Source organism: Stegostoma tigrinum, unplaced genomic scaffold (genome assembly GCF_030684315.1).
Source record: "Stegostoma tigrinum isolate sSteTig4 unplaced genomic scaffold, sSteTig4.hap1 scaffold_91, whole genome shotgun sequence".
Lineage (NCBI taxonomy): Eukaryota > Metazoa > Chordata > Chondrichthyes > Orectolobiformes > Stegostomatidae > Stegostoma > Stegostoma tigrinum.
The window spans coordinates 236,740-264,303 of record NW_026728816.1 but is presented as its reverse complement, the minus strand read 5'-3'; the positions used below and the strand labels follow the sequence as shown (position 1 = coordinate 264,303).

At 42.0% G+C, this 27,564-nt stretch overlaps 1 long non-coding RNA gene and 1 pseudogene across 2 annotated transcripts in view; both read left to right on the top strand.

Moving 5' to 3' along the window:
- LOC132209409 (uncharacterized) overlaps nucleotides 1–27,564 on the top strand; it is a 275,322-nt gene that overhangs the window by 113,067 nt on the left and 134,691 nt on the right. The window lies entirely within an intron of this gene.
- The window catches only part of LOC132209401 (utrophin-like), a 74,141-nt pseudogene that overhangs the window by 26,742 nt on the left and 19,835 nt on the right, over nucleotides 1–27,564 (top strand).

Sequence of the window (27,564 nt, the reverse complement as noted above, 5' to 3'; positions counted from 1 at the left end):
TTCTGCCCTGGAAAATAGTCTCTGGCTATCAACGCTATCTATGCCTCTCATTATCTTGTATACCTCAATTAGGTCCCCTCTCCTCCTCCTTTTCTCCAATGAGAAGAGTCCGAGCTCAGTCAACCTCTCTTCATAAAAGCCCTCCAGTCCAGGCAGCATCCTGGTAAACCTCCTCCTGAACCCTCTCCAAAGCATCCATATCTTTCCTATAATAGGGCGACCATAACTGGACGCAGTATTCCAAGTGCGGTCTAACCAAAGTTTTATAGAGCTGCAACAAGATCTCACGACGCTTAAACTCAATCCCCCTGTTAATGAAAGCCAAAACACCATGTGCTTTCTTAACAACCCTGTCCACTTGGGTGGCCAGTTTAAGGGATCTATGTATCTGCACACCAAGATCCCTCTGTTCCTCCACACTGCCAAGAATCCTATCCTTAATCCTGTACTCAGCTTTCAAGTTCGACCTTCCAAAATGCATCACCTCACATTTATCCAGGTTGAACTCCATCTGCCACCTCTCAGCCCATCTCTACATCCTGTCAATGTCCCGCTGCAGCCTACAACAGCCCTCTATACTGTCAACGACACCTCCAACCTTTGTGTCGTCTGCAAACTTGCTGACCCATCCTTCAATCCCCTCATCCAAGTCATTAATAAAAATTACCAACAGTAGAGGCCCAAGGACAGAGCCCTGTGGAACACCACTCACCGCTGACTTCCAGGCAGAATATTTTCCTTCTACTACCACTCGCTGTCTTCTGTTGGCCAGCCAATTCTGTATCCAGACAGCTAAGTTCCCCTGTATCCCATTCCTCCTGACCTTCTGAATGAGCCTACCATGGGGAACATTCTCAAATGCCTTGCTGAAGTCCATATACACCACATCCACAGCTCAACCCTCATCAACTTTTCTAGTCACATCCTCAAAGAACTTGATAAGGTTTGTGAGGCATGACCTGCCCCTCACAAAGCTGTGTTGACTGCATTTAATCAAGCCATGCTCTTCCAGATGGTCTTAAATCCTATCCCTCAGAATCCTTTCTAACACCTTGCACACGACAGACGTGAGACTTGTTCTATTGAAATGTCATCTGCAAACTTAGCAGCAACCCCCTTTGGACGACAATACCATTAGCTCCTTTGTCCGGATTGCTAATGTATAACGTGAATGGCTGTCGTCTGAACTCTGATGACTGCGGAACTCCTGTAGTTGCTGGCTGCCATCCTGAAAAAGACCCTTTTATTCCCACTTTCTGCATTCTGCCAGTTAGCCAATCCGCTATCCATGCCAGTACTTATTCTCGAACACCATAAGCTCATTTTTTATTTTGAAGCCTCCTGTGTGTCACCTTGCCAAAGGCTTTCTGGAATTCCAAATAGGTAAAGTTCAATGGCTCTCTTTGGTTTTAACTCACTGGTTACATTCCCAAAGGATCTAACAGAGACCTTCCCTTGACCAAGTTGTGTTTTCTCAGCCCAGTTTACCATGTACTTCCACGTATTCTCCGGTCTCATCCTTAATAATAGACTCTAAAATCTGACCCACTGACCAGTGCCAGGCTAACAGGTCTATAATTTCTCATCTTTTGCCACCCTCCATTTTAAACAGGGGTGTTATGTTTGCCATTTTGCACTCCTTGGGACCCACCCTGACTCCAGTAATTCCTGAAAGATCACCAATGCCTGCATGGTCTTCTCACTTATCTCCTTCAGAACTCTTGGAGGCAGTCCATCTGGTCCATGTAATTTACCATCTTCTCGGAATTATACAATTCCTACAGTGCGGAAAGAAACCATTGGGTCTGCACCACCTCCGCAAAGAACATCCCACCAAGACCCAGCCCTGTACTGTTTCCCCGCAAGCTCACATTTGCCATGGCTGATCCATCTTGCCTGCACATCTTTGGACTGTGGATGGAAATCAGAGCACCTGTCCGAGACCCGTGCAGACATGGAGAGAATGTACAAATTCCACACAGACCCTTCAGCTTCCCCTGTACCTTCTCCTTAGTGATGGCCACCACACTCACTTCTGCTTCAGACTCCCTTAAAGGTCTAATACTGGTGCCTTCCAACCTGAAGACTGATGCAAAATATTTGTTCAGTTCCTCTGCCATTTCTTTGTTTCCCAACACTACTTATTTGGCCCCTCTTGAAATTTCCTTTGGATTTTCAGGGGTGTTTTACAATAACAATATCTACTTTATAGTGTTGACAAATGGATTGTTTAGATCATCACAGAAACAATAAGCAAAATTCATCAGTCCTCTCATTTAACAATTATATATATATATATTAATATCACAATCAATGCATTTCCATCAGGTAAGTACATAGCTGGAACTTTCTAACCTGGCGTTTTCATTTTTCATTTCTCAGATTTCACTCTCAGACAGAACAGTTGATGTTGACACACTGTTCATTAAAAATAACATCCACTGTATTTTTCCCCATGTTGTAGCTCGTGGACTTGTGTAACCTTAACGTATAGAGTCCATGTTCATTTTCAAGGAAGTTATTACTTTCGTGATTTCAGGTGTTACGTTCAGAAGGGTACCATGCTGCAATTCTAGCCTGCTGTTTGCAGAGTAATCCCAATGTGGAAGATTTTGAAAAGTATGTAAATTTCCCTAATTTACCTGTCTTTGCAATCCAAACTGATAGACACCACGGTCCAGATTTCTGTTGTTCACAAGAATGCCTGTTTATGACAACTGCGTAGATTCTAGCATCAGACAGATATTTACAAAGATTGGACACATATCTGTACGAATTAAAGCTGTCAAACCCCCTGTAAACTCATCTTGCTGCAGACAAACATCGAGGGGAGAGGGATAAAACATGGATATTATAGGTGTAAAAAAAAGGCAAAGTAGGCTGTTCACTGGTCCCTGTTCACAGGATTTGCGAAGATGATCTTGAGGATATAAAACAAATGAATAAATATCGCACAGTGACTTATTATCTTTTGCAACAAGTGTTGATGATATGGCATTTCTGTGATCATAAAATAGAACATTGTCCAATTTCCTAAGAGCATTACTGCAGTTTTCATTTGTATTCTCCATTTCGGGAACATACTTAATTGGTACTTTACTGACTAAGTGACCTTCGCTCATCTACAGTGTTCGGTTGCAAACAGCCAATATTTTATTATTCTAATTTAGTAACTTAGGTTTGGAATTTTGTCATGGAAATGTATTTCACTTATGCTACTCTGCGTAAACACACAACTACCGCAGTTAATAAAAGAAAGAACTGCATTTATGTAGCACATTTTATGGTCTAAGGCATAAAAAGTACTCTATAGGCAGCGAAACTACTTTTGAAATGCCGTCATTGATGCAGCATAAGAAAATGTGCAGTGTTTAAAATAGTCAGAAGTAAAGAAATATGAAATGAAGAAATCATAAATAGTTAAAAAAATGAAATTATGAATATGAAGAAATATAAAATCTTCAGTCCCTTGCGAGTGGAGACATAGAATCAGGAGATGTAGAGTCAGTATGGAGCCTATCAGGGAGGAGGCAATTCTGGATCTGGTGTTGTGCAATAAACCGGATTTGATCAGGGACCTCAAAGTAAAGGAGCCATTAGGAGGTAGTGACCGTAATATGATCATTTTTAATCAGCAATTTGAGAGGGAGAAGGGAGAATCGGAAGTGTCAGTATTGTAGGAACTATGGAGCAATGAGGGAGGAGCTGGCCAAAGTTCAATGGTTCAATACCGTAGCAGGGATGGCAGTGGAACAACAATGGCAGGTATTTCTGGATATAATGCAAAAGGTGCAGGATCAGTTCATTCCAAAGAAGAAAAAAGAACCGAAGGGGAGGCAGGGGTGGCTGTGGTTGACGAGGGAAGTTAAGGACTCTATAAAGATAAAAGAGAAGAAGTATAACAGAGCAAAGATGAGTGGGGAAGCCGGAGGACTGGGAAGCTTTTAAAGAGCAACAGAAGATAACTAAAAAGGCAATACGCAGAGAATAAAATGAGGTACCAAGGAAAACTGGCGAAAAGTATAAAGGAGGATAGTAAAAGCTTTTTTTAGGTGTGTGGAAAAAAAATGGTTAAGACGAGAATTGGCCCTTGAAGACAGAAACGAGTGAATTTATTTAATGGGAACAAGGAAATGGCAGAAGAGTCGAATAGGTACCTTGGATCTGTCTTCACTCGAGAAGACAGAAGCAATCTCCCAGATGTAATAGTGGCTGAAGGACGTAGGGTAATGGATGAACTGAAGGGTATTTACATGAGGCAGGAAATGGTGTTGGATAGACGGTTGGGTCTGAAGGCTGATAAGTCCCCGGGACCTGATGGTCTGCAATCCAGGGTACTTAAGGAGGTGGCTCTAGAAATCGTGAACACATTGGTAATCATTTTCCAATGTTCTGTAGATTCAGCATCAGTTCCTGCGAATTGGAGGGTGGCTAATGTTGTCCCACTTTTCAAGAAAGGAGGGAGAGCGAAAACAAGAAATTATAGACCGGTTAGTGGGACGTCAGTAGTGGGAAAGATGCTGGAGTCAATTATAAAAGATGAAATTGCTACCATTTGGATAGCAGTAACGGATAGGTCAGAGTCAGCATGGATTTACAAAGGGGCAATCATGCTTGACTAATCTTCTGGAATTTTTTGAGGACATAACTATGAAGATGGACAAGGGAGAACCAATGGATGTCGTGTACCTGGACTTTCAGAAAGCCGTTGATAAAGTCCCACACAGGAGATTATTGAGCAAAATTAGGGCACATGTTATTGGGAGCCAAATACTGAGTTGGATTGAAAATTGGCTGGCTGACAGGAAGCAAAGAGTAGTGATAAATGGGTCCCTTTCGGAATGGCAGGCGGTGATCAGTGGGGGACCGCCAGGTTCGGAGCTGGGACCGCAGCTATTTACAATATACATTAATGATATAGATGAAGGCACTAAAAGTAATATTCGAAAATTTGCTCCTGACACACAGCTGGGTGGCAGTGTGAAATGTGAGGAGGATGTTATGTGAATGCAGGGTGACTTGGACAGGCTCGGTGAGTGGATGGATGCATGGCAGATGCAGTTTCATGTGGACAAATGTGTGGTGATCCACTTTGCTGGCAAGAACAGGAAGGCAGATTACTATCTAAATAGAGTCAAGTTGGGAAAGGGGAAGTAAAACGCAATCTAGGTATTCTTGTACATGAGTCAATGAAAGCGAGCATGCAGGTACAGCAGGCAGTGAAGAAAGCTAATGGCTTAGAAAGATGAGAGGAAGTCTGATTGAGACGTATAAGATTATTAAAGGATTGGACACTCTGGAGGCAGGAAGCATGTTTCTGCTGATGGTTGAGTCCAGAACCAGAGGACACAGTTTAAAAATAAGGGGTAGGCCATTTAGAACAGAGTTGAGGAAAATCTTCTTCACCCAGAGAGTGGTGGATATGTGGAATGCTCTGCCCCAGAAGGCAGTGGAGGCCAGGTCTCTGGACAGTTTCAAGAAAGAGATGGATAGAGCTCTTAACCGTTGATTCCACTATCTTTATGGGGATAAGGCAGGGACAGGATACTGATTGTGGATGATCAGCCATGATTATAATGAATGGTGGTGTTGGCTCAAAGGGCCGAATGGCCTACTCCTGCACCTGTTGTCCATTGTAAAAGTTAATTGTATAAGAATGATGAAGACTGTCCCTTTATATATGATGTTGGCAGCTTGTTCAGAGAGGGAAAACAACATGGTTGATCTTGATTCTGCTCCTATTTGTTACACAGAAGCCTCTTCGAACAACAATTCTTGAATGTTGATGGGACGTTGAAACACAGGTAGATTATCGTGATCACTTGTTGAAAATGGATAGCAGCCAGTAGTTCTCTTTCCACTCAACTAGTGACCAGTAGGCAATGGTCAAACGGTACCTAACCCAGAGGCCACAAGCTCCCCTAAGACATGATGTCAGTTGAGCCTCATGAATAACTACCTGCAGATGAACTATCTGCAGATAAAGCATGGTATTAAATCTCACATATACTGCTCTCAACCGTTTTAATCAAAGTATTTATCACTCGTTGCATAGAAACAGATCACAAAACTGAAATGGCATATGCACAAATGCCAGCATAGAAGTTCTATACAGTAGCATTTTGTTTGAAGTTGTATTTGTAAAATAAAAGGGTGAAGTATTAACTTTCACAAATCATATTAACATGCTGTAGAAATCTGTGGAAGTGAGAAATTTGTTTTTTGATTCAATACATGTCTGACAAATGACAATTCAAAGATTTCTTTGTTTCAGCTGGAGTGGGTTGTGGAGTCGACCTCATTAGGGGCATTTAAGTGACTATTAGACAGGCATATGGGTGTTAATACAAGATAGGGGTGGAGGTTAGATAGACCTGAGGTTTAGGGTAAAAGTTCAGCACAACATCATGGGCTGAAGGGCCTGTACTGTTCGATGTTCTATGTATCTTATGCTGTATTCAAATAAGTAAAGTCAGTCAGTGACATTCTGGAACTTCCTTTTCCAGGGGTAGGAGTGGAAGAATCAGAGTGTTTCTTTGAAAATTGGCTTGATGTGTCTGTCCAAGGGTCATCTGGAGGAAAAAATACAAGTGTAAGTACTAAATCTATCATTGCTGATACACATGTAAACTGTAGATTTAACTGTACGTAAACTTTGTTTAACAAACTAGCCCACTCAATAAAGTGACAAAAATTACACACCAGATGTTTACTGTATTCTCATCATCTCTGTGATGTCTGGTGAGGGTGCAAGTGAGAAGGCTCTCTGCCATTAAGTTTTAGTTAAGGCAAAGTTGCATCATTGCTGAAGTTATTTATGCTGTAAATGAAGGAGAACAGTGATGCGTATATCCCGTGCATTATGTTCCTATTATTGAGTGTGTGTTTTTTGTGTGTGTGGAAATATTGATCAACTGGAATTTTTGATTACTCAGCACATTCCTGGTACCACGGGTACTGTTTAACAAAAGATTTGCTGTATTAGTATATTTCTCTATTTAGTCACTGCCACTATTAATGTTAAGTTATAGCGTGGTCTTTACAGAATCTGCACAAAGAATCAGTCAAGTGGAGAAATGCCTCAAAGAAAAGCTGTGTAATTATAGAGTCATGGATGTTTGGTGCACAGGAGGAGGCCGTGTGGCCTGTCGTTACTGCACTACTCAACAAAGATCTGTCTACATTGAACTCTCAGTACATTAATTTCCTTTTTGATTGTTTGACCCACAGCACTGGAGCCTACGGCAACAGAAGTGAATATCTAAATACTGCTTAAATATTCGGACACTTTCTGAATCAGCCACACTTTCAGTCAGTGAGTTCATGTCAACTAATGGAAAAAGCAGCTTCCCGTTATCCTTTCTATGCCCTTCAAAATCTTAAAACACCTTTTACCAGGTCCCCTTGTCTGCTCCAATCTTGTCATCGGTCAGATGGGCAGGTCAGTGGCAGATTGATATAGCCTGAAGAAGGAATAAGATAAGAGAGTACTTAATGTGGCAAAGCCTGTCGTGCCTGATGGAGGTCAGCAACGGCAGTCAGCAGTGAAGTCCACTGGCAAGGATGGGTGGGTTTTAGCCCAGCGCAGGGAATACAAACCATCACGGGGGAAGCCTCGTTCAGAGTGTCTGCAAACTCGTGGCTTAGGAAAGGACTGTAATAGAACATAGAACATAGAACAGAACAGTACAGCACAGAACAGGCCCTTCAGCCCGCAATGTTGTGCCGACCATTGATCCTCATGTATGCACCCTCAAATTTCTGTGACCATATGCATGTCCAGCAATCTCTTAAATGACCCCAATGACCTTGCTTCCACAACTGCTGCTGGCAACGCATTCCATGCTCTCACAACTCTCTGTGTAAAGAACCCGCCTCTGACATCCCTCTATACTTTCCTCCAACCAGCTTAAAACTATGACCCCTCATGCTAGCCATTTCTGCCCTGGGAAATAGTCTCTGGCTATCAACTCTATCTATGCCTCTCATTATCTTGTATACCTCAATTAGGTCCCCTCTCCTCCTCCTTTTCTCCAATGAAAAGAGACCGAGCTCAGTCAACCTCTCTTCATAAGATAAGCCCTCCCGTCGAGGCAGCATCCTGGTAAACCTCTTCTGAACCCTCTCCAAAGCATCCACATCTTTCCTATAATAGGGCGACCATAACTGGGCGCAGTATTCCAAGTGCGGTCTAACCAAAGTTTTATAGAGCTGCAACAAGATCTCCTGACTCTTAAACTCAATCCCCCTGTTAATGAAAGCCAAAACACCATATGCTTTCTTAACAACCCTGTCCATTTGGGTGGCCATTTTAAGGGATCTCCATATCTGCACATCAAGATCCCTCTGTTCCTCCACACTGCCAAGAATCCTATCCTTAATCCTGTACTCAGCTTTCAAATTCGATCTTCCAAAATGCATCACCTCGCATTTATCCAGGTTGAACTCCATCTGCCACCTCTCAGCCCATCTCTGCATCCTGTCAATGTCCCGCTGCAGCCTACAACAGCCCTCTACACTGTCAACGACACCTCCGACCTTTGTGTCGTCTGCAAACTTGCTGACCCATCCTTCAATCCCCTCATCCAAGTCATGAATAAAAATTACAAACAGTAGAGGCCCAAGGACAGAGCCCTGTGGAACCCCACTCACCACTGACTTCCAGGCAGAATATTTTCCTTCTACTTGTCTTTCTGTTATGCCCCGAGGGAAAAAGCAATGAAAGTGCCGCTAATTTTTTGCACGGCGAGCTGCTGAATATTAACCAGTCTCTCACCATTGCCATCACCTTGCTCTTGTGAAGACAGACATGGATAAAGTTCTCAAAGCTGATAGAAAATTGAAAGCCCTCACATCCTGTGACGATGCTAAGTTTCCTTTCTTTAAAAAAAAATGCTTGCAGTTTAATTGGCATAATAAAGACCACAAGTGGCTCTGGTTAACACTGCTGCCTCACGGCACCAGCAACTTGGGTTCACTTCCACCCTTTGGTGTGTGTGGAGTTTGCACGTTCTCCATGTGTCTGCATGGGTTTTCTCCGGGTGCTCCAGTTTCCTCCCACAGTCAAAAGATGTGCAACGTAGGTGGATTGGTCATGCTAAATTTCCCAAGGTGTTCAGTGATGTCTATGTTAGATGAGTTATAGGTGGATGGGTCTGGGTGGGATGCTGTGAGGGGCAGTGTGGACATGTTGGGCTGACGGACGTGTTTCCACGCTGTAAGGATTCTCTGATTCATGATTCTATGATCTTACTGAGCGCAAAGGTACAATATTGGCTGGTCATGTTTGTCTCACCTCTTTACACATGGACAGTAAAGCTTTAATTTCAGTTTCTATGCTTTTGCAACGTGTCTGCTGTCTATAACAAGGCTGACTATATCTCCTTCTCTAATGCGCATCTCCTGTCCCCTAACACCAGGAGGTGACACTTGCTTTTCACTTAGTACAATCAGTAAAACAATAGCCTCCATATTACATCCAGCGGTTTCTCTTAACGCTCACATACTGTTCTTTTTTAGCTCCAGGTATTGACTGCTCGTCATTTCTTATTCCTCATCTCATCTCTCTCTCACACACTGTCTCTCTCGCTCTCTGTCTGTATCTCTCCTCTCCCTATTCTCCCCCAACACTTCACTCAGGCACAAACAGAAGTTCACGGTCACACTATGTTGCACATGCATATCCTATCCCTCATGCACAAACGTACTATCCACACACAGACACAGACACACACACAGAGGCACACACGCACGCACAGGCACACAGTCACATTCTCACTCATTCATAGCCCATACTGTCACATAATCATGCATGGTCTTGCACACATTCCGTGGCACACTTGCATGCCCTGTCGTAGGATCTTTTGCCAATGTTCATACTCTCAACACACAGACACACGCACACTCCCACAAAACTCTCCCTCACACACTTAGGCTTACAAATTCACTTCCTCTCAAGCTCACTCGCTCTCACAGACACACTCACTCCCTCATGCATGCTGTAACACTCCCTTTTGTGCTGATTCTCGTTTACACACTCTCGAGCACAGTCACTGGCGCACACATTCTGTCGTGCGCACGCTCACACTTTGATGCACTGTCTTTGCACTCTTGAACACAATCATATGCTCACCTCTCTCTTGCACACAGTCAATTTGATTTGAGTCATCATTATCACATGTGCCTAGGTACAGAGAAAAGTTTTGCTATGCACGCAGTATAGACAGATCATACCATACAAGGTGCATTAGTGAAATGGAACATAGTGACAGCTACAGAGAGCGAGATCAAAATTAGATTTAAAATTTTAAGTGTTCTATTCAGATGTGCAGGAACAGCGGTGAAGAAGCTGTTCTGGGATCTGTTCACACATGAATACTAACTTTTTGACATCTTCCCTTCAGAAAAGGGTAGAAGAGAGTGTAATTGGGGGTTGAGAAAGGCCTTTGATTATGTCAGTTGCTTTCCTGAGGCAGCGGTAAGTATAGGTGGATTCAATGAATGGAAGGCTGATTTGCATGGTGGACTATGTTATTTTCATGACTCTGGAGTTTGTTGTTTTCTTCGGAAGAGCAGCTGCCATACCATGCTGTGATATGCATCCAGATAGGATGCTTTCTCTGGTACATCAATGAAAGTTGCCCTTTATATTTGAATTGCCTTAGCCTCCTTGGAAGTAGACACATTGGTGTGCTTTTTTGCCCGTTGCGACAATCTGGGTGGACCAGATTTTTCACAGTCATTGATGTGACTCCATTATGGCGTGTTAACCAGGTCAACCATGTCATTCAGGGTATCCTGAAGGAGGAGGACCGTAAGACACAGCTCAATGTACACATTGGTAAGATGAGTGATGAGGTCTTGCATCAAGCGTTCCGAGAGCTAGGCAGTGGGTTAAATAGCAGGACCTGTAAAGTTGCAATCTCTGGATTATTCGTGGTGCCACATGCTGAGAAGGCAAGAAAAAGGGGAAGAAAACAGATGAATGCTTGGCTCAAGTGTTTGTGTTTGGGGGTGGATTTAGACACTTGGATCTGAAGGACAATTTGTGGGGATGGTATATCCTCTACAAGTGGGCTAGTCTGCAGCTGAACCAGAAAGGAACCAAAATCCTTGCACGAGGGTTTGCTAATGTGGTGAGGAATTTAAGCGAGAGGCCTGCAAGCAGTGGGCAATGGAAGAGCAGGTAATTCACTGAGGGGTGAGAAACTAATAAAATAAAGATTATATTAGGGGATTTGAACTTTACAACATTGATTGAGATAACATAAAAGTTTGACTTGGGAAATAATTCTTTAAATACATTTGAGAGATGATTTAACATCAACATGTCGACGAGCTTGTCAGGGACAGTGCAATGCTGGACCTATTTCTGGGACACAAAGCCAGTGTTCAGGGTGACAGTGGCTAAGTGCATAAGTCCCTGTGACCATGACAACAGACTTTTCAACATGGGAGAGGAGATCTGTTTAAAACAAATGTTTTTGGCTTAGGGTAAGGCATATTTTATTGAAACAAGGCAGGATCTGGGTAAAATATTTTGGGAAGTGACTTGCGGGCGAATCTACAGCTGTATAGTTGGATACGTCCAGAAAAGGAACTGGGAGAGTAAAGGCCAGTTATATTCCGTTTTGGGTGAAATTTATGATCAACAAGCCTGGAGAACCCTGGATCTTGAGGAATGTTCAGGACATGTTTATGACAAGTGCAAAGGGAGCAAATGAATGGATGACTAGTGACGTATAAAAATGAAGCGTGAAGAAACGGTGGTGGCCAAGATTGGAAAGAATATCAAGATATTCTACAGGCATATCAAGCAGGAGAATAACCAGGGAAAGAGTAGGGCCAATTAGAAACCGTGGTGTACGAGGGGTGATGGGGCAATCTGTGTTTGGAAGTGAAGGGCATTGATACAGTAGACAAGTGCCTCCCATCTGTCCTCCCTTCAAGGAGGAGCATTGAATTGTATAAAGCAGGAAGATGCAGTGTGAAATTGAAATTATTGGCTGGTTTAAAAGTGAACAAATCCCCAGTTGTTTCCAAGACTGCTGTGGGAGAAGAGAAAGAAAATCTCTTCAGAGATAGTAGGAACTGCAGAGGTAGCACAGAACAATGAGGCTCTTCCTCTGTTGGAGCAGAGGTCATTGATCTTGCAGCACTGCTGGATGGTTCTTTCGGTGGTTGAGACTGCATTGACACTGGACAGCCTCAGATCAGTCTGGCCGAGTCTTGTGTCGTGGTCTCCTGTGCTTGTCCTTGGGAAAGAGGACAGTCCTCCACTGCACCAATCCATCCACCAGGACCTCCAGGTCCCTAACTGTAAAATAAGTTGTTAATTTCCCCTTTCCTGCCCTGTCTCGGACAAATGCTATGAACTGTATAAGGCAGTTCTGGATTCTGAGCATTTTACTGGTTCACAATATCCATTAAACGTGGCACCAGTGACAGTAATACCGGGATGGTCCAGTTACGATGAGCGGGAGAACTAACTAGCGTCGGCTGAGAGAGGCACAACAGGAGCATTGTTGCTAGTTATTGAATAGGTTTGCCACAACAGAGTGAGAAAATTTGTTAGGTGTTTTGGAGAGATACTGTCCTTGCAGTGCAATAAAAATGACACTGAACTGATTCATTCCAGTGTTTTGGACCTGAAGATTGAAGAACAGAATTAGACCATTCAGCCCATTGAGTGGGATCTATCATTCTCAATCCCATTCTCCTGTGTCCATACTAAGCAAGAACATATCTATCTATGCCTGAAATCAACTCTGACTTGGCCACCACAGGTTTCTGCATCAACGAGTTCCACAGATTCACAACTTTCTGACTGAATAAATTCCTCCTCATCTCCATCCTGAAGGGTGGTCCCTTTGACTCTGAGGCTGTGCCCTCAGGTCCTGGCCTCTCCTACTCGTGGAAACATCATCTCCATGTCCACTCTATCCAGGCCTAAATTACCTTCAGTGGGATCCCCTTCGTCCTTCTAAACTCCATCGAGTACAGACCCAGAGTTCTCAGCCACTCCACATGACAGTGCCTTCATCCCCAGGATTATGTTTGAGAACCTCCTCTAGACCCTGACAAAGGCCAGCACATCTTCCTTAGATAGATGGCCAAAAACTGCTCTTAATATTACAAATGCAATGGGACCAGAGCCTTACACAGCCTCAGCAATACATCTCTGCTCTTGTATTTTTGCCGTCTTGAAATGAATGCTGACATTGCATTTGCCTTCCCAACTGCCAACTGAACCTGCATGTTAAAAGAATCCTGAACTGGGTCATCTTTGTGCTTCAGATTTCTGAAGCCTTTCCCCATTTAGAAAATAGCCTATGCCTGTACTGCCACTTCTCTACAGTCTCTCTGTGACCTCCCCACTTCCTCAACACTACTTGCTTCTCCACCTATCGAAATGTCATCTGCAAACTTAGCAACAACGCCCTGTGGACAACAATACCATTAGTTCCTTTGTCCAGATTGCTGATGTATAACGTGAATGGCTGTTGTCTGAACTCTGATGAGTGCGGAACTCCTGTAGTTGCTGGCTGCCATCCTGAAAAAGACCCTTTTATTGCCACTCTCTGCATTCTGCCAGTTAGCCGATCCTCTATCCATGCCAGTACCTACTCCCTAACAACATAAGCTCATTTTTTTTTTATTTTGAAGCCTCCTGTGTGGCACCTTGTCAAAGGCTTTCTGGAAATCCAAACAGATAAAGTTCAATGGCTCTCTTTTGTTTTTCACTCACTGGTTACCTTCTCAAAGAATCTAACAGAGACCTTCCCTTGACAAAGTTGTGTTTTCTCAGCCCAATTTAGCATGTATTTCCAAGTATTACCATGTCCTTCCAAGTACTTTCCGGTCTCATCCTTAATAATGGATTCTAAAATCTGACCTAATGACCAGTGCTAGGCTAACAAGTCTATAATTTCTCACCTTTTGCCTCCCTCCATTTTAAACAGGGGTGTTATATTTGCCATTTTGTACTCCTTTGGGACCCACCCTGACTCCAGTAGTTCCTGAAAGATCATCAATACCTGCGTGGTCTTCTCACTGAACTCCTTCAGAACTCTGGGGGGCAGTCCATCTGGTCCATGTAATTTACCGTCTTCTCGGAATTATAGAATTCCTACAGTGCGGAAAGAGGCCATTGGGTCTGTACGATCTCTGCAAAGAACATCCCACCAAGACCCAGCCCTGTACTGTTTCCCCGCAAGCTCGCATTTGCCATGGCTGATCCACCTTGCCTGCACATATTTGGACTGTGGAAGGAAATCAGAACACCTGTCCGAGACCCGTGCAGACATGGGGAGAATGTACAAATTTCACACAGACCCTTGAGCTTCCCCTGTACCTTCTGCTTTGTGATGGCCACCACACTCACTTCTGCTTCAGACTCCCTTAAAGTTCTACTACTGGTGCCTTCCAACCTGAAGACTGATGCAAAATATTTGTTCAGTTCCTCTGGCATTTCTTTGTTTCCCAACGCTACTTATTTGGCCCCTCTTGAAATTTTCTTTGGATTTTCAGGGGTGTTTTACAATAAGAATATCTACTTTATTGCGTTGACAAATGGATTGTTTAGATCATCACAGAAACAATAAGCAAAATTCATCAGTATTCTCATTTAACAATCATATATATATTAATATCACAATCAATGCATTTCCATCAGGTAAGCACGTAGCTGGAACTTTCTAACCCGGCAGTTTTCACTTTTCATTTCTCAGATTTCACTCTGGGACAGAATAGTTGATGTTGACACACTGTTCATTAAAAATAGCATCCATTGTATTTTTCCCCATGTTGTAGCTCGTGGATTTGTGTAACCTTAACACATAGAGTCCATGTTCATTTTTTTCTTACTTTAGTGATTTCAGGTGTTACGTTCAGAAGGGTACCATGCTGTAATTCTAGCCTGCTGTTTGCAGAGTAATCCCAATGTGGAAGATTTTGAAAAGGATGTAAATTTCCCTAATTTACCTGTCTTTTAGATCCAAACTGATGGAGACCACAGTCCAGATTTCTGTTCTTAACAAGAATGCCTATTTATGACAACTGCATAGATTCTAGCTACAGACAGATATTTATAAACATTGGACACATAGCTGTACAAATTAAAGCTGTAAAGCCCCCTGTCAACTCATCTTGCTGCAAACGAACATCGATGGTAGAGGGATAAAATATTATAGGTGTAAAAAAAGCTTAAGTAAGCTGTTCAGTGGTCCCTGTTCACAGGATTTGCGAAGATGATCTTGAGAATATCAAGCAAATAATAAATATCCCAGAGTGCCTTATTATCTATTAAAACATGTGTTGATGATATGGCATTGCTATGATCATAAAATAGAACATTGTCCAATTTCCTATGAACATTACCATAGTTTTCATTTGTATTCTCCATGTCGGGAACATACTTAATTGGTACTTTACTGACTAAGTGACCTTTGGTCATCTACAGTGTTCAGTTGCAAACAGCCAATATTTTATGATTCTAATTTCGTAACTTTGGTTTGGAATTTTGTCATAAGAAATGTATTTCACTTATGTTACTCTGCGAAATTGTAGCCAATCCTCCATTGGCAAAGAAACACACAACTACAGAAGTTAATAAAAGAAAGAACTGCATTTATGTAGCACATTTTATGGACTCAGGCATAAAATGTAGTTTATACGCAGCTAAACTGCTTTTGAAATGTCGTCACTGATGTAGCATAAGAAAACATGTCGTATTTAAAATAGTCAGAAGTAAAGAAATATGACATAATAAAGAAATAACAAATAGTAAAATATGAAATTATGAATGTAAAGAAATATAAAATCTTCAGCCCCTTGTGAGTGGAGACATAGAATCAGGAGATGCAGAATCAGTATGGAGCCCACCAGGGAGGAGGCAATTCTGGATCTGGTGTTGTGCAAAGAACCGGATTTGATCAGAGACCTTGAAGTAAAGAAGCCATTAGGAGGTAGTGACGATAATATAATAATTTTTAATCAGCAATTTGAGACGGAGAAGGGAGAATCGGAAGTGTCAGTATTGTATGAACTATGGAGCTATGAGGGTGGAGCTGGCCAAAGTTCAATGGTTCAATACCGTAGCAGGGATGGCAGTGGAACAACAATGGCAGGTATTTCTGGATATATTGCAAAAGGTGCAGGATCAGTCCATTCCAAAGAGTAAGAAAGGTCCTAAGGGGAGGCAGGGGCGGCCGTGGCTGACGAGGGAAGTTAAGGACTCTATAAAGATAAAAGAGAAGAAGTATAACAGAGCAAAGATGAGCGGGAAGCCGGAGGACTGGGAAGCTTTTAAAGAGCAACAGAAGATCACTAAATAGGCAATACGCAGAGAAAAAAATGAGGTACGAACGAAAACTGACCAAAAATATTAAGGAGGATAGTAAGGATAACAAAGGGTCGTTTCGGGCCTGGGTGTAGGGTCTTGGCCCGAAATGTCAGCTTTTGTGCTCCTGAGATGCTGCCTGGCCTGCTGTGTTCATCCAGCTCCACGCTTTGTTATCTTGGATTCTCCAGCATCTGCAGTTCCCATTATCAAGGAGGATAGTAAAAGGTATGTGAAAAGAAAAGGTTAAGACTAGAATTGGGCCCTTGAAGACAAACGAGTGAATTTATTATGGGGAACAAGGAAATGGCAGAAGAGCTGAATAGGTACTTTGGATCTGTCTTCACTCGGGAAGACACAAGCAATCTCCCAGTTGTAATACTGGCTGATGGACGTAGGGTAATGAATGAACTGAAGGGTATTTATATTCGGCAGGTAATGGTGTTGGATAGACTGTTAGGTCTGAAGGCTGATAAGTCCTCGGGACCTGATGGTCTGCATCCCAGAGTACTTAAGGAGGTGGCTCTAGAAATCGTGAACACATTGGTAATCATTTTCCAATGTTCTCTAGATTCAGGATCAGTTCCTGCGGATTGGAGGGTGGCTAATGTTGTCCTACTTTTCAAGAAAGGAGGGAGAGAGAAAACAGGAAATTACAGACCGGTTAGCCTGACGTCAATCGTGGGAACGATGCTGGAGTGAATTATAAAAGATGAAATTACAACTCATTTGGATAGCCGTAACAGGATAGGTCAGAGTCAGCATGGATTTACGAAGGGGAAATTGTGCTTGACTTACCTTCTGGAATTTTTTGAGGATGTAACTATGAAGTTGGACAAGGGAGAACCAGTGGATGGAGTGGACCAGGACTTTCAGAAAGCCTTTGATAAAGTTCCACATATGAGATCAGTGAGCAAAATTAGGGCACATGGTATTGGGGGCAGAATACTGGCTTGGACTGAAAATTGGCTGGCTGACATGAAGCAAAGAGTAGTGATAAACGGGTCCCTTTGGGAATGACAGGCGGTGACCAATAGGGTACCACAAGGTTCAGTGCTGGGACCGCAGCTGTTTACAGTATACATTAATGATATAGATGAAGGCTCTAAAAGTAATATTAGCAAATTTGCCAATGACACAAAGTTGGGCGGCAGTGTGAAATGTGAGGAGGATGTTATGAGAATACAGGGTGACTTGGACAGGCTAGGTGAGTGGACGGATGCATGGCAGATGCAGTTTAATGTGGACAAATGTGTGGTGATCCACTTTGGTGGAAAGAACAGGAAGGCAGATTCCTATCTAAATGGAGTCAAGTTTGGTAAAGGGGAAGTACAACAAGATCTAGGTGTTGTTGTACAGAAATCAATGAAAGCAAGCATGTCGGTACAGCAGGCAGTGAAGAAAGCTAATGGCATGCTGGCCTTCATAACGAGGAATTGAGTATAGGAGCAAAGAGGTCCTTCTGCCGCTGTACAGGGACCTGGCTTAGAAGGATGAGAGTGGGTCTGATTGAGATGTATAAGATGATTAAAGTTTTGGACACTCTGGAGGTAGGAAGCATGTTTCTGCTGATGGGTGAGTCCAGAACCAGAGGACACAGTTTAAAAATAAGGGGTAGGGCATTTCGAACAGAGTTGAGGAAAATCTTCTTCACCCAGACAGTGGTGGATGTATGGAATGCTCAGCCCCAGACAGCAATAGAGGCCCAAGTCTCTGGATACTTTCAAGAAAGAGATGAATAGAGTTCTTAAAGATAGTGGAATCAAGGGTTATGGGGATAAGGCAGGGACAGGATACTGATTGTGGATGATCAGCCATGATTATAATGAATGGTGGTGCTGGCTCGAAGGGCTGAATGGCCTTATCCTGCACCTGTTGTCTATTGTAAAAGTTAATTGTATAAGAATGATTAAGACAGTCCCATATTTCTGGTGTTGGCAGCTTGTTCAGATAGGGAAAACATGGTTGATCTTGATTCCGCTCCTATTTGTTACACAGAAGCCTCTTCGAGCAACAATTCTTGAATGTTGATGGGACGTTGAAACACAGGTAGATTATCGTGATCACTTGTTGAAAATGGATAGCAGCTAGTAGTTCTCTTTCCTCTCAACCACTGACCAGTAGGCAATGGTCAAACAGTACCTAACCCAGAGGCCACAAGCTCCCCTGAGACATGATGTCAGTTGAGCCTCATGAATAACAACCTGCAGATGGACTATCTGTAGATTAGACGTGGTATTAAATCCCACATATACTGCTTTCAACCATTTCAATCGAAGTGTTTATTACTCGTTGCATCGAAACAGATCACACAAACTGAAATGGCATATGCACAAATACCAACTTACAAGTTCTATATCATGGCATTTTGTTCAAAGTTGTATTTATAAAATGATAGGGTGAAGTATAATCTTCACATCATATTAAGATGCGAAAGAAATCTATGGAAGTGAGAAATTTGATTTTTGATTCAATACATGTCTGACAAATGACAATTCAAAGAGATCTTTGTTTCAGCTGGAGTGGGTAGTGGAGTCGGCCTCATTAGGGGCATTTAAGTGACTATTAGACAGGCATATGGATGGTAATATAAGATAGGGGTGGAGGTTAGATGGACCTGAGGTTTCGGATAAAGGTTCGGCACACCATCGTGGGCTGAAGGGCCTGTACTGTTCGATGTTCTATGTATCTTATGCTGTGTTCAAATGAGTCAAGTCAGTCAGTGACATTCTGCAACTTCCTTTTCCAGGCGTATGAGTGGAAGAATCAGAGTGCTTTCTTTGAAAATTTGTCTTGATGTGTCGATCCAAGGGTCATCTGGAGGAAAAATACAAGTGTCAGTTCTAAATCTGTCATTGCTGATACACATGTAAACTGTAGGTTTAACTGGAGGTAAACTTTGTTTAACAAACTAGCACACTCAATAAACTGACAAAAATTATATACCAGATGTTTACTGTATTCTCATAATCTCTGTGATGTCTGGTGAGGGTGCAAGTGAGAAGGCTCTCTGCCAGTAAGTTTTAGTTAAGGCAAAGTTGCATCATTACTCAAGTTATTTATGCTGCAGATGAAGTATAACAATGATGCGTATATCCCATGCATCATGTTCCTATTATTGAGTGTGTGTTTTTTGTGTGTGTGGACCGATTGATCAAATGGAATTGTTGATTATTCAGCACATTCTTGGTACCACAGGTGCTGTTTAACAAAAGGTTTGCTGTATTAGTATATTTCTGTATTTAGTCACTGCCACTATGAATGTTAAGTCATAACTTGGTCTGTGCAGATCGTGCACAGTACATTCCTGCAAGATAAAGGATGCGCTACATATGTATGATGCTATTGTTTCTCAAAGGCACTAACCTTAGCTGCTGTTTTTGTTACCAATAATGTTTTCGTCATTAGAATACTGGGAAAAATATTCAGAAGTGCTGTATGACTCTACTGCTCACTTGCAGCAGTGATAACACTTAATGTGAGGTCATGTTTTTGCCCATTTGTTGTGCTGTTTGTCAACAATGTATCTCACAACTAATGGGCATATTTTATTGAAAGCTGGTACATACAGATATGGTCCAAGGAAGAACTGATTAGTTTATGCCAGATCCAGATTTATTTCTCTATTTTTTAAAGCATCAGTTAAAATTGGTCGGATAGGCAAATGATCATCTTTCTAGAATATTGTTGATTGATTTAGAATGTTGTGGATTGTGTCAGCCCTGATAGTAGAATTTGTCATAACTATCAAAATATGAGCAGATTTTTGAGAGCAGATTATCAAATTGGCCTGAAGCTTTCTCAGTGAGGTGGAAGCTTCTAATAAAAGGATTTATTTTATCAACCTTGCATTTACAAAGAATCAGTCAAGTGGAGAAATGCCTCCAAGAAAAGCTGTGTAATTATAGACTCAAGGATATTTTTTGCACAGGAGGAGGCCATGCGGTCTGTCGTTAGTGCACTGCTCAACAAAGATCTGTGTACATTGAACTCACAGTACATTGATTTCCTTTTTGATTGTTTGGCCCATAGCCCTGGAACCTACGGCAACACAAGTGAACATTTAAATACTGCTTAAATATTCAGACACTTTCTGAATCAGTCACACTTTTTCAGTCAGTGAGCTCAGGACTCCCACCACACTCGGAAAATAGGTTCTCCTCAACTCCCCTCCTCGCCTTTTACCTGTGAACTTCAATCTGTGTCCCCTGTTTATTGACATGTCTACGAATGGAAAAAGCAGCTTCCAGTTATCCTTTCTATGCCCTTCAAAATCTTAAACACCTTTACCAGGTCCCCTTGTCTGCTCCAATCTTGGCATCGGTCAGACGGGCAGGTCAGTGGCAGATTGATATAGCCTGAAGAAGGAATAATATAAGAGAGATTTAATGTGGCAAAACCTGTCATGCCCAATGGAGATCAGCAATGGCAGCCAGCAGTGAAGTCCACTGGCAAGGATGGGCGGGCCTTAGCCCAGCACAGGGGAATACAAACAGTCACAGGGGAAGCCTCGTTCAGAGTGTCTGCAAATTCGTGGCTTCAGAAAGGACTGTAATGTTTGACTTTTTAAACTTTTGTTTTTATTTTTCTACTGTTATACTAAGAAGACTGTAGTGCTGAACTTTTAAACTTATTCATTTATTTTTAGAACATAGAGCACAGCACAGTACAGGCCCTTCAGCCCACGATGTTGTACCGAACTTTTACCCTCATCCTAAGGTCTATCTAACCTCCACCCCTACCTTATAATGTCATCCATGTGCTTGTCTAATAGCCGATGAAATGCCCCTAATGAGGCTGACTCCACGACCCTCTCCGGCATTGCATTCCACTCCCCTAAGACTCTGATTTAAGAAAGATGGATAAATTTTCTACTTCTGCAACTAAAATTTCGTACCTCGGTACTTTGTCCCTGAGGTGGCACCGTCTGAGGTGGCATTGTACTCTTGTACGCTGTATTGAATACATGTGATAATAAAACCTAAATCTAAATCTAATGCATAGCAGGACACTGGGAAGCTTAGAGGAGAAAAGGGATCCTGGGGTGATTGTTCATAAATTCCTGAAGAGGTCAGGTCAGGCTAGTAAGGGTTGTTACAAAGACATATGGGACATCTCCCTTTATCATTCATGGCATTGATTGTAACAACGGGGAGGCCACTTTGGAGCTGTTTCAAAGTTTGGTTAGGCCACAGCTGGAGTCGTGAGTGGCGTTTTGGTCACCACCCATTAGGAAGGATGTGATTTCACTGGAGGGAATGAAAAGTATGTTGCATGTGTTGGAGCATTTTAGCTGTGAAGAAAGGCTGGAAAAAGTCAGATTATTTTCTGTGAAGCAGAGAAGGTTTGCGGGTTGAGTGGAGGTCCTGATAGAGGCATATAAGAATATGAGAGGTATAGATAGGTTGAGCAGAAAGCATTGTTCCCCTTAGTTAAAGCATCAATAACAACAGGGCATAAATTTCAAGAGAAAGATTGGAAATTTAGAGGAGGTTTGAGGAAAATCGTTTTCATCCAGAGTGTGGTGAAGGTCTGGAATGCATTGCCTGGGAGGGAAGTTGAAACAGGAAACCTCACAACTTTTGAAAAGTACTTGGATGAGCACTTGAAATGTTGTAATATTTAAGAGAATGGTCCAGTGTGTAAAAATGGGACTAGTATATGTCGCAGTGTATTTTCAGAGGTACATCCTTAGTGGGCCGTGGGACCTCTTCTGTGCTGTATGATTCCATGAGAACCCCCAGCCCAGGCAGCATCTTGGTTTTTCAGTAATCTCCAGGATCACACCCTTCATAGTGTGATCCCCTGCCTTGTTAGCCCTCCCAAGTTGGTTAGATCACACTTTTCCTGGTTGAGTTCCAATTGCTGTGCCCAGCTGACCAGTCTGTTGATCTCCTCCTGAAGTTCATCCTTCCTGTCTGTCAACCAATTTTGGATCCAGTGTGCCACTTTGCCTTTGATCCCATGGCTGTTATTTACATGAACATTCCATCGATATCCTCCTCACTAAATTAGTCATTCGCTAGCGACACGGTCATACACACTGTGTTTAAGCCCAAACGATGAATCTAGTTGACAAATTTCAAGGGTCCTTGTGGCAAGCCCTGCACAAGCCCAATCAAAGCACACATCCTGTCACATAGATATCCCTCTACCATCAATCACCCTGTGCTCTCTGCCTCAGCCAGTTTTGGCTCCAGTGTGCCTCTTTGCCTTTGATTCGTTGACTGTTGTTTTCTTGATCAGTCTGCCAAGGGGTCTTTACTAAGTCCACATCGAATGCATAAGCTCATCAGCTTTCCAACATCTCCTCAAAAAAGGATCAAATTTCTGAAATATGACCTCATCTTAACAAATCCATCCTGACTATCCCTGATTAATTCATGCAAGTACATTCTACCCCTAAGAATGCCTCTTTGTAGCTTCTCCAGTGCTGAGATTATTCTGACTGGCCTTTAATTTGCTGGTCTGTTCCTCTCTCTGTTTGTTAATAGTAGAACAATGTTCATAGACCTTCATCACTTCATTTCTGATTGGCAAGGGTTTGAAAATTGCTGCCAGGGGCCCAGATATCTCCTCCCTCACTTCCCTTGCGAGCTGGTATACATTTCAGTTAGGCCTGCGGATGTATCCACTTGTAAAGTTGCTAAACCAGCTGCGTCTCCCTGTGTCTTTACCTCTGATGTTCCTAGGCCCTCTGCCCTGATATCTATACTTGCAGTGTCCTTTTCCATTGTAAAGATTGACACAAAATATTCATTGAGGGCAGTGCCCATGTTTTCCAGGTCCACACAAACTGTACATCTCTGTGAAACGAATGAGAAGATATTCGAGAGGTTTGAGATTTACAATCAAGAAAGAAATTGACCAAATGACTTCCTTGGACAACATACATTGTCCATTGTTGTAAACAAACAGAAGTTTTTGTTTCCACAGTTGTTTGCAAATAGCCAATCAAGATCATAAAATAATGTTTTAAGATAATTTACAAAGCAAGGCAATTGAGGAAGATGTATTGGATGTATTGAACTCTCAACTACCTCTCTTAAGTTTAGGAATATCAATATTTTTCTTCTGAATAACTTTTGCAGATCTCTTCAAACAAGTAGCTGAACCCACAGATTTATGTGACCAACGAAGCCTGAGCCTTTTGCTTCACAATGCAGTCCAGATCCCTCGGCAGCTCGGTGAGGTACCTTCATTTGGAGGCAGAAACATTGAACCAAGTGTCTGCAGTTGCTTCCAACATGTAAGTGTGCTCTGCGCCAATTCAATAGGTCAAGCGGGTCTACTTGCCAGTGTGAATTTTGTGCTCATTTTCGGTTTGAATTAGTTCCAGAGGCCAACATGTACCACGACTAATCCAAGGCTATCATGTTTATAAATAGTCAATGTTTGTATTAAATTAATGATTAAAAACAATGTCAGAAACCCCAGTGATAGTGTATTAGATATCACTGAGGATAGCGGATGTAAACTTGACATAATTAGTCATGCAGCTGATCTTTTATTTCCCTCTCGGGCCTTAACAAAAACAGAGATTGATATTAAACACTTTGTAGAGTGGATGAGATTGGAGCCTCGATCCATGGTCTGGCTGCCTGTTCTACACCATGTGGCAGCTGCTGAAACTGCAAAACATCAGGCGAAGTGTAACATCTGCAAAGAGTACCCATTCGTAGGTTTCAGGTGAGATGTGCAAACCAGCAGAAAGTTAGTGGGAGTTAGTTTTTAAAGAAAGCTTTAACTTTAGATGTTCTATTAGAAACTCGATCAGTCAACAACACAACTGAAATCATCAAAAATCCCAACAAACTCATGGACCAGAGAAGTAATTAGGACAAATTAAGTATCAACTTCTTTAACTTAATTTTTTGTGAGAGGTGAGTGCTGCATGCTTTTGGTATTTTGTTCACCGTTGCATTGATCACAGACACTGTGGCTCAGAATGGATTGTGACTTGATTGTGTTGGTTCTGTAATTTGCAATTATTGAGAATTTACAGAAAGGCCTTTTTATTAGTCCTGTAATCAGTGTGTGTGCATCCTATGAAAGTGATTGCTGTGTTGTTGCTAAATGATCGATAAAACTTCTTGTCCATAATTAGTAAATTAAATTGCATATTTGGACAGGATTTCTAAGGGGTAAATTGACCCTTTTCAGTTAACTATTCTCCTACATTTCTAAGATTGACCATCTTGGAGAAGGCGCGTGTTACTGCCATTGATCTGATCAAACAACTCCCTGTCTAAGAAGAACTGGAGTGAGACCCCAACTGTGGATGAAACTATGACTGCCATAACTAAGTAAAGAGCAACAGCGACCCGGAGTCAATTGAATTCCATCTGAAGCTTGAGGAATGGTGGCCTAACTCTGAAGGCCAAGATCTGTTAGCTTTTCATGGACTATGAGGAACAGGGCAGGATTTCACAGAATCTTTAAGATGCCATATCTTGTACAAAACTGAAGGAGAAATGTCAGATTGCTCAAAGAACCATGGGATCACCAGCCTTTCCATTGCTGGGAAGATTCTGGCAAGGTTACTTCTGAATAGGTTTATACCACCATGGCGAATGAAAACCTTCCATGCGAAGGGAACTTTGTGAAAATGTTGGAGACAGAGCAGAACTAATTTACAATAATGATTCCAGGGTTGAGATATCTCATTATGAAAATTGATTAGAGGAATTAGGACAGCTTTCCTCGAAGATGCTGAGACTTAGAAGAGATTATTTTGAATCTTGCAAAATCATTTGAAGTCTGGTCAGAGTAGACGAGGGGAAGACTTTCCTACTTGTGACAGAATTGAGAATAAGATGCAGAGGTTTGAAGTGATTGACTAAAGAAGTAACTGCAGTGTAAGAAATAGCTTTATCACAGTCTATAGAATGCATTACCTAGAGGAGGCAGTTTCAGTAAAAGATGCAAGAAAGCATTAGTTGATTAATTAAAGAGAAATAATGTGCAGGTTAAGGAAAAGGCACTAATTTGTGACATGTATTTGGAGAGCTAGCTCAAACATGATGGACCAAATGGCTTCCTTTTACTGTGATTTGAACCTAAAATTCATTAAAAGTAAAGTGTGTTTGGCTCTGGGACACGGTGGAAAAGGATAAGGTAAACAGGACGTGTGTGATCGGAGACTTGATAGTTGGAGGGGCAGATAGGAGATTTTGTAGCCGCAATCAGGAATCCAAACACAGAACTTGCATGAATGAACAAAGAAGAGGAATCGATTCAGTTGCCTCCAGTGAAGACTGTGACCACACCTTCACCCGCTGTGGGAGAATCTGCCTGATATGAATGAACCAACCACCAATAGGTCCGCAACCAATAAGCACAACTTTCCTCGCGTGTTCATCCAGTGCGAAGCACCAAGAGGAAGGCAGCTTTTTTCCTACATTTTGTCAGCTTGACCATTTGGGAAGAGAGCCCCCCTTCTCTGACATTCTGTTCTATAAAGATCAAATGTATTGGTTCCTGATGTTGCGTGAGGCCAGTGAACTTCCACAATTCTACCACACTGTTGCTTCCAAATCTATTTCTTTCCTTACCATCTCCTCAATGTTTCATCTTCTCAATCTACCGTCTGTCTGTATTTCTTCCGACTGTTGTTCAGAAAAGTAATTCCTTTCATCCCTTTCACTTCCAAATTATGTTTGTTCCTCACGGAAACTGGTATTCTGCTTCAGTTTATCTATTGCCTCGAAAATTCTGGACTAATCTGTAATTGACAGTGAGTTTCCTGTTAGCAGTGCTATTTATAAGAGGATTAACTGAACTTAACCACTTCAGTGCATAATTTAATATTGCCTTGCATAGCTCCAAAAATTTTAAGAGCCTGCTGTTTGTACTTTTATGTTGGTTTTCATGGCTATTTAGTTTCTGCTCATACATTTATGACTGCTTGCTGAGTCTCAGAGTTTGGCTTCATGACAGGAATCTGAAGGCAATATTCTCTGTTTTGCACCATCTCATCATATTGATGACCTGCATTCTGTATGCAGTTCCATCCATTCATCTGTTGATAATTTCACACGACATTGATCAAGTCCTTCCATTTCATTATGACATTTTCCATTCTTGCAAGGGATTTGGCTATCACCGGTGAAGTTATCATTTGTTGTCCTTCGCTAATTGCCGTTGAACTGAGTGGATAGCTGGGCGGGTGGTTCAGAGCTACCTACATTGCTGTGGCTCTGTAGCCACATGTAGATCAGATGGGGTAAGGATGATCGAATACTCCCCGAAAGGACAAGAGTGGATCAGATGGATTTTTACCAACAATTGTTGATAGTTTCATGATAGCGTTACTGGAAATGACTTTTAGTTCTGGGTATTTTTGTAATGAAATGTAAATTTGACCAGCTACAGAGTTTGAACATGAACCTACATTCTCCAGAGCATCAGCCTGGGTCTCTGGATTTTTAGTTCAATGTATTTGCCACTTGCCCACTGTCTCTCAGCCATTATTACAGTTAATTTCTTGGCTTTTTTTTCTCTTTGCTTGGAGAACTTCCCTTCTGCCGTCTGAGCTGAAAATGTGTATCCTCCTCGTTTATTGTGGCCTTTACAGCTTCACATGTTACAATCGCTGCTCGTCAGATTTACCTTTTCCAGGAAGATTCTGGCAAGGTTACTTCTAAATAGGTTTATGCCACCGTGGCAGATGAAAACCTTCCATACAATGGGAACGTTGTGAATACGTTGGATGCAGAGCAGAAGCAATTTACAATAATTCCAGGGATGTGATATCCCATTATGAAAATCGACTGGGGGAGTTGGGACAGTTTTCCTCGACTTTGCTAGCATTTGTTTCTCCCCACATAATTTGCCGTTTCTTCAAAATAAAAAAAAATACATAATTTAACTACTTAACTTGCATTCCTTCGATGGTTAAAAATATCCAAACAAAAATGAACATTTCTCTTACTACTTGTTCTTCCTTTATAGGTACCGCAGCCTCAAACACTTGAATTATGACATGTGCCGAAGCTGTTTCTTTTCGGGGCGCACGTCAAAGGGGCACAAGTTACATTACCCAATGGTGGAGAACTGCACTCCAGTGAGTAATATATTATTCCACTTGATAGAATTGTTCCAATCTGTCGAAACTTAGGGATTTTACCATTTAAATACAATCTTCCCTCAAAGTTGAAGTAGTTTGCTAAAATGATAAAAGGCCAACAGCTTAAATCAGGCTTCAATACCAGAAATACAATATT